Raw genomic sequence first — 7,333 nt, forward strand, 5'->3', positions numbered from 1 at the left:
AGTAGAGTCTAACAAATGAGCTCGTATGTGCATTAGTTGCTAGATGGAGAAGAATCGGCTAGCAAGTTGTGTGCTAAGGCCGAATGTAATATATTATGGGTAATGCATGTGTTGAATTAGTGTAAACGGAGAGGATGCTTTAATAGTGTATATATGTGTATTAGCCAAGTTTTGAACTTGAAACAAATGGTGTTTAGTCAACACAAGTGACCATACTTGTAGAATGTATTAAGTGTTGCAATCGGCCTTAGCATAGATGTGTATGTTCGGCCATTGGTAGCCTATTGATGGCTTTAGCTTGACTTAGAAAATTCGCTAAGGGAAATATTAGCTAGTATGTTGAATTTGATTCGTGATTTCGCACATATGTGACTCTAATGTCTAATGTATATATATGGGCTAAGTACCTTGAGCTTCTCTTTTGATGTTCGAATGAATTGTATTAAATTGTTGATGTGATTAAAAATGCGTATGATCATTGTGTATTTGAGCTAAAAAGGTGGCCATATGACCTATCAAACTCCTTGTCATATTCGCCATAAGCTAGCAAAATGAGACTTTGATAAGTTAAATTTGTTTGAATTAGCTCAAGAGCTTAGGGACCACAGTTGGATAAGGGAAAGGAAAAAGTGATCGAATAGCCATTGAAGCCGTTCGACAACATCCGAGGTAAGTTTTGAGTAATGGAACTTAAATTATGATTCGATTAGATTATGTCTTAAGTAAATCAAAATCATGCTCTTTGTATGTGGCTATTGAGCGAAATTGTAAATATGATAAGTGTCTTGTGTTGAGCTTTGGTAATGAAAATGAAATATGGATGTGTCATGATTTATTGATATATGTGTGCATGGTTCTTCGAATGATGTCCGGGCTAAGTCCCGAAGGCTTTGTGCTAAGTGACTATATCCGGACTAAGATCCGAAGGCATTTGTGCGAGGTACTAAATCCGGACTAAGATCCGAAGGCATTTGTGCGAGTTACTAAATCCGGGTTAAGTCCCGAAGGCATTTGTATGAGCTACTATAACCGGGCTATGTCCCGAAGGTATTTTAACGAGTATGTGACACCCCGAATGTGACCCTAGTCGGAGAGTGGTTTCGGGACCACGAAACCGAGTCACAAGAATAATTAAGTGTTATATTCCGTACTTATTGTATGTGGAATTGGTATGCGTAAATATTTCGTGTCTCGATTTTTATTAATTAGGTGCTAATTTATAAGAAAGGACTTAGTAGTGAACTTTGAAAGTACGATAGGGAAATAGGTGATGACTAATTAAAGCATGCATGCAAAATAATGGACTTGCATGTCAAATTCCCCTTTCTACAAGTAATGGCCGCCATGACAAAGAATATGGGTCAAACATGTCATGAAACATGTTTTGTTGGGCATTAGGGAGAAATAGTAAACAAATAAGCATGGGTAAGAAAAGAATGAAAAAAAAAATGTGTGTGAGAGAGTGGCATACCCCATTGCAGTGCAACCAAGAAGAGAGAAACAAAAAAAAAAAAAAATTTGTTCATGCTTGCTCTCTCCTTTTGGCGAAAATACTAAGAGGAAGAAGGATTTTGCTTCATTTCCTTTGTTTAGAAGAGATCTAGAAGGTGATTTGGCTAAATTTGCATCAAGATTAAGGTATGTATGAGGTTGTGTTGGGAGTTTCATGCATGTTTTGGTTGCTAACTTGATGTGCATGTTAGCCATGGCTCAAATCTTTGGTATGCCATGGAAATGGTATTTGGCCAAAGTTGTTATAGTGATAAAGCCATTGCATGCTAAGTGTGAAGCTTGATGATGATGCATGCAATGATGGATTTTCTACTCATGAGTAAGATTTTGAGTTTTCTCTTTGTTTTATCATGATTAAAGTTGAAAAGGAGCATGATTGTCATACTTGGCCATGATGCATTCTTGAGCATGATTCATGCTTCTTGCATGTTAGTTAAAAGTTTGTGTTTTGGATGGCTATGGACACCTTGAAAATTCGCCATGCTCATATATGCATATATATGATTGCACATTATGTTTGGTTATGAACTAAGTGATGAATATATTGATTTAAAGAAGAAAATGTGGAAGAATGCTTGTGAAATTGCAAGCACAATTCGCCTAGCACACATATAAGTGCTTGATGCTATATTATAAGTTTTGGGCCACAATGTGCAAAGCATAAATTAGTAGATTGCATGCTGTTTTTGTGAGGTATTAAGTGCAAAATTGACCTCAACATGTACATGAATATTCGGCCTTGGGTAGCCTATTGAAGGCCTTAGCATTTCCTTGATGCTCAAATAAATTGTATTGAATTGCTTGATGTAGTATAAAATGTGCATGACCATTGTGTATTCAAGCTAAAGAGTGGCCATATGACCATTTAAAATCCTTGTCATATTCGCCATAAGCAAGCACAATGAGGTTTTAATAAATTGAATTTGTTTGAATTAGCTCAAGAGCTAAGAGGGCCACAATTGGACAAGGGAAGGAAAAGGTGATCGAATAGCCGAAAAAGCCGTTCGACAACATCCGAGGTAAGTCCTCAAGAAGTGACCTTACTTGAATTATGTGAGATGAAATATGGATGTGTATGATTATTGATTATGTGTGTATGAGTATTTGAATTCCACCGGGCTAAGTCCCAAGGCGAATATGCTAATGATATTAATTGTGTTTGAGCCTTAGTAACGAAAATGAAATATGTATGTCCAATGATTATTGATGTATGTGTGCATGAGAAATTGAATGATATCCGGGCTAAGCCCAAGACAATTATGCTGAAATTATATCCGGGTTAAGACCAAGGCAATTGTGCTAGTGGTTATATCCGGGCTAAGGCCGAAGGCATTCGTGCGAGTTATTCTATCCGGCTAAGACCAAGGCATTTGTGCACGTGATTATATCCGGTTATATTCGAAGAATCTTGGGCTGGAGGTGAGTGTTGGTTGCTGAAATGAATTTAATTAGTACACTCGGACAGCCCAAAGGACAAGGTACGTTATATGTGCATTGGAAAGTCGACGTGTTTGAGCAACATTCGCTCAATCGACTAATGAATTTCAGTTATTGAATTGATTGATGCTTTGCGAACTTATACAATGATGAAGTATGAAGTAAGAATGTGTATTAATGAAATGATGCATTTGGCTATGTGAATGTATTGCTGTAAATTATAGTTCATTATATTCCTTGAGACTTACTAAGCATAAAAATGCTTACCCGTTGCTTTGGCTCTTAGTTTTCTAGATTTCGCTCGAGGCAATCGGATTTGGGATCGTTGAAGTCAAGTCATCCACACTATCAAGCCTCCATTTTGGTATAAATTTTGGTTGAACTTGAGATGGCATGTATAGGACTACCTCTTGTTTGTTAAATACGTTGTAATGTAAGTATGTATGGCCATGCGAAAATGGCTCAAAAGGGAGCATGAACTTAGACTTATTGTGGGTTGTATTATATATTTGGGGTCATGATGTGGCTATGGTTTGGAAATGGGAATGTTGGTCATATGATCAGCCATTGGCATGGTTAAAATGATCATATATGAACCTATGTATGGCAAGATTAGTTGAATCATGGAGACTACCAAATAGGTAAGTCCTACCTTAAAAACAGATGCTGCCAGCTGCAGTGGCGTGAATGTGAAAAATCACCATAATTCATAGAAATGGAATCAAATAGTGAATAAGCTATGTAAATGAACCTTGATGAGTCTATTTTCATATGGAAGAAACGAAACGGTCATAGAAGTTACAGGTTAAGAGATATTAAAGCTATTGTGAGACAGGGCCAGAATGGTTTCTGGGTTCCCTGTCGCAACTTTAAAAATTCACTATAAATTATCCAAAAATAATTAGGAGATATACCTTATATGTACAGATTCCATTTTGAGTCTAGTTTCATTAGAAACAAACGACACCAGCATTAAAGCCCTGTGCAGAGAGATATTCAAGTTATACCGCGCGAAGGTCAGAGCAGTCGATCCCTGTAACTTGGGTAACTTTAACTAATAAACTGTACCAATTGGCCCGACCAAAATCCTAGAAATAAATCCATGGATGTATATATGAGTCTAAATTCAGGGAAAATTTACGAAACCAGTTTCCGAGTTTTGAAACTCGAGATATGATTTTTAAGGCGACAGTGACGCAGTTTTCCAGCCTGACTGGAAATGTCAAATTGGTGGGCAAAAACATGTGAACTTGGTTTGTTAACCCTCGGGTCCGACACCGGCGATGGTCTCGGGTTTGGGGTGTTACAGAGTAGCTATATCCAGTTAAACTCCAAATGTACGTGATTCGGGAATGAATGAACTTGCTGTAAAAATTTCAGTTAATACGCTTGTGAAATCCCAACAATGAGGTATGTTTCGTATGTGCTTTGAATTAGTTGAGCCCTTACAAATAAGTATTCGCTCAGTTGATAAACGAGCTACCGGCCTTTGGCTAAGTTGATCTTTTGTGTATGAACATAAGGATTGGTAATGTGAAGTAAGTATGATATTGAGAATTTGTGCATATGAAATTATCCGTTTAGCTATATGAATGCTATGCTTTTGTTGTGCTGGAATCCCTTGCTCAAAACTTACTAAGCATAAATTGCTTACTCCGTTTCTTTGTTTCTTTGTTTTATAGATTTTGGCTCGTCAGCTATCGGACTCGGGATTTTTGGAAGTCGAAGTCTCCCACACTATCAAAGCCCCCTTTTGGTACAATTTTGGTTGAACTTTGAAATGGCATGTATAGGACTTCCCTTTTTGTTGTTGGTCATGTACCCATGGATTTTGTGTAAATTTGGATAGCCATGCGAAAATGGCTTATATACGTTTTAGCATAGTACTATAATCGTTTTGTATGTTGATCATTAAGAGGTATGGAAATGTTTGGAAACGATTAGCCATTGGAATGGTTAATCATGATTATACTTTGTGCTATGTATGCAAAAAGGGCTAATTGAATCATGGAAATTATGAACTAGGTAAAGTCTACCTCAAAGGCAGATGCTGACAGCAGCAGTGATGTGGACGTGAAAAATCACTAAAAATAGTAGGAATGGAATTAAATAGTGAATAAATTATTTAAATGAACCTTGATGAATCTAATTTCATATGGAAGAAACGAAACTGTCATATGAGTTGTATGTTAAGAGATATTTAGGTTTTCGTGAAACCGGGCCAGAACGGTTTCTGGATTCCCTATTCCGACTTTGGAAATTCATTATAAATTAACCAGAGATAATTAGGAGTCATTCTATACATGTATAGATTCCTCTTTGAGTCTAGTTTCTATAGAAACAAACGGAATCAGTATTGAAGCCCTGTACAGGGAGATATCCAAGTCGTAATGCGTGAAGGTCAGTGTAGTCGATCCCTGTAACATGGGAGACTTTAACTAATAAACTGTACTAATTGGCCTGACCAAAAATTATAGAAAAAAGTTTGTAGATGCATATATGAGTCTAGTTTCAGGGAAAAATCACGAAACTGATTTTCGAGTTGTGGAACTCAAGATATGATTTTTAAGGTGACAGTGACATAGTTAGCCAGCTGTCTAGAAATTTTTAAATGGACTGTGAAAATAAATATATTATGTCTGTTAGCACCTCGTGTTCGACTCCGGCCACGGTCTCGGGTACGGGGTGTTACAACGTACATCATGGCTAATCGGGATTACCCTTGATAATAATGTTTGTCAATTTGCTATTTGATTCATGGAAAATTATGAAATAGGTAAAATTTACCTTAAAATAGATGCTGACAGCAGCAGTGACGTAAGTTGGAAAAATCACTAAAATTAGTAGGAATGGAATTAAATAGTGAATAAATTATGTAATCGAATCTTGATGAGTCTATTTTCATATGAAAGAAACGGAACCACCATATGAGCCGTATTTTATGAGATGTTTAAGTTTTTGTGAAACAGGGCCAGAGCAATTTCTGGATCCCCTGTCCTGACTTTGGAAATTCACTATAAATTAACCAGAGATAATTAGAAGTCATTATCTATATGTACAGATTCGTTTTTGAGTTTAGTTTCATTAGAAACAAATGGAATAAGTATTGAAGCCCTGTACAGGGAGATATCTAAGTCGTAATACGTGAAGGTCAGAGTAGTCGAACCCTGAAACAGGGGAGACTTTAACTAATAAACTGTACTAATTGGCTGGACAAAAAATTCTAGAAAACAAATTTTAGATGGAAATATGAGTCTAGTTTCGGGAAAAATTTACAGAATCAGTTTTCAAGTTTTGGAACTCGAGATATGATTTTTAAAGTAACTGTGATGCAGTTAGCCAGCTTGTCTGGAAATTTTAAAATGAACTGTGTAAGTAAATGAATTAAGTCCGTTAACACCTCGTGTTCGACTCCGGAAACGGTCTCGGGTACGGGGCGTTACAATTAAATTGGTATCAGAGCTACGGTTTAGTCGATTCTAGGACTACCGTAATACATTCGGGTTTTGCTATACATGCCATTATGTGTTTATTGATAGTGTGGTGATTTCTGACGGTTAAAAAAATGTGTTTACTTATAGTAATGGATCCTGATCCCAACCGAGTGGTAGCTGATGATGTTGAGAGTGTAGCACCTGCTCCCGCGCAAGGGACAATGCCGGGACTCTCAACCTATTGCTAGTAATCGAATGATGAAGCTAGACAGCTTTTTATAGCGTAATGAATGAATGGTTCAATCAAGACATTCGAACTAATACTACTGCTCCGAACCCCATTCCCGACCAATACAACCTCAAGACTGCGATACCTCCGAATCGACGAGATAAGGTTAAATAAGCCCTAGTTGATGTAATCAAAACACGGGCTCTCAATTTAAGGCTACAGACAATGATGATGCCGAGCAAGTGAATTTTGGTTGACAACACTATTCGGTACTTGATGAACTATCTTGCACACCGATGAATGCCTTAAGTGTACTTTCTCCTTGCTACGAGATTCGCCTATTATTGGTGGAATACGTTGATTTCTGTTGCCCAGAGCAAGTAACTTGGGAGTTTTTCCAAACCGAAGTTTGAAAAAAGTATATCGACCAGAGATTCATTGATCAAAACGGAAAGAATTTCTTGAACTTAAACAAGGTTCCATGTCGGTTCATCGATTATGAACAAAAGTTTGTAAGGCTTAGCCGGTACGCTTGAGAATGCATTTCCTCAGAAGCCGTAATGTGCAAACGTTTCGAAGATGGACTGAACGAAGATATAAAACTGTGTGTTGGCATTTTAGAAATCAGAGAATTTGTGGTACTTGTCGAGCGAGCTTGCAAAGCCGAAGAGCTCAGTAAGGAGAAAAGAAAAGCTAATATGGGAGCAAAGGAGTTTCATAA

Source organism: Gossypium arboreum, chromosome 10 (assembly GCF_025698485.1).
Source record: "Gossypium arboreum isolate Shixiya-1 chromosome 10, ASM2569848v2, whole genome shotgun sequence".
NCBI classification, from domain to species: Eukaryota; Viridiplantae; Streptophyta; class Magnoliopsida; order Malvales; family Malvaceae; genus Gossypium; species Gossypium arboreum.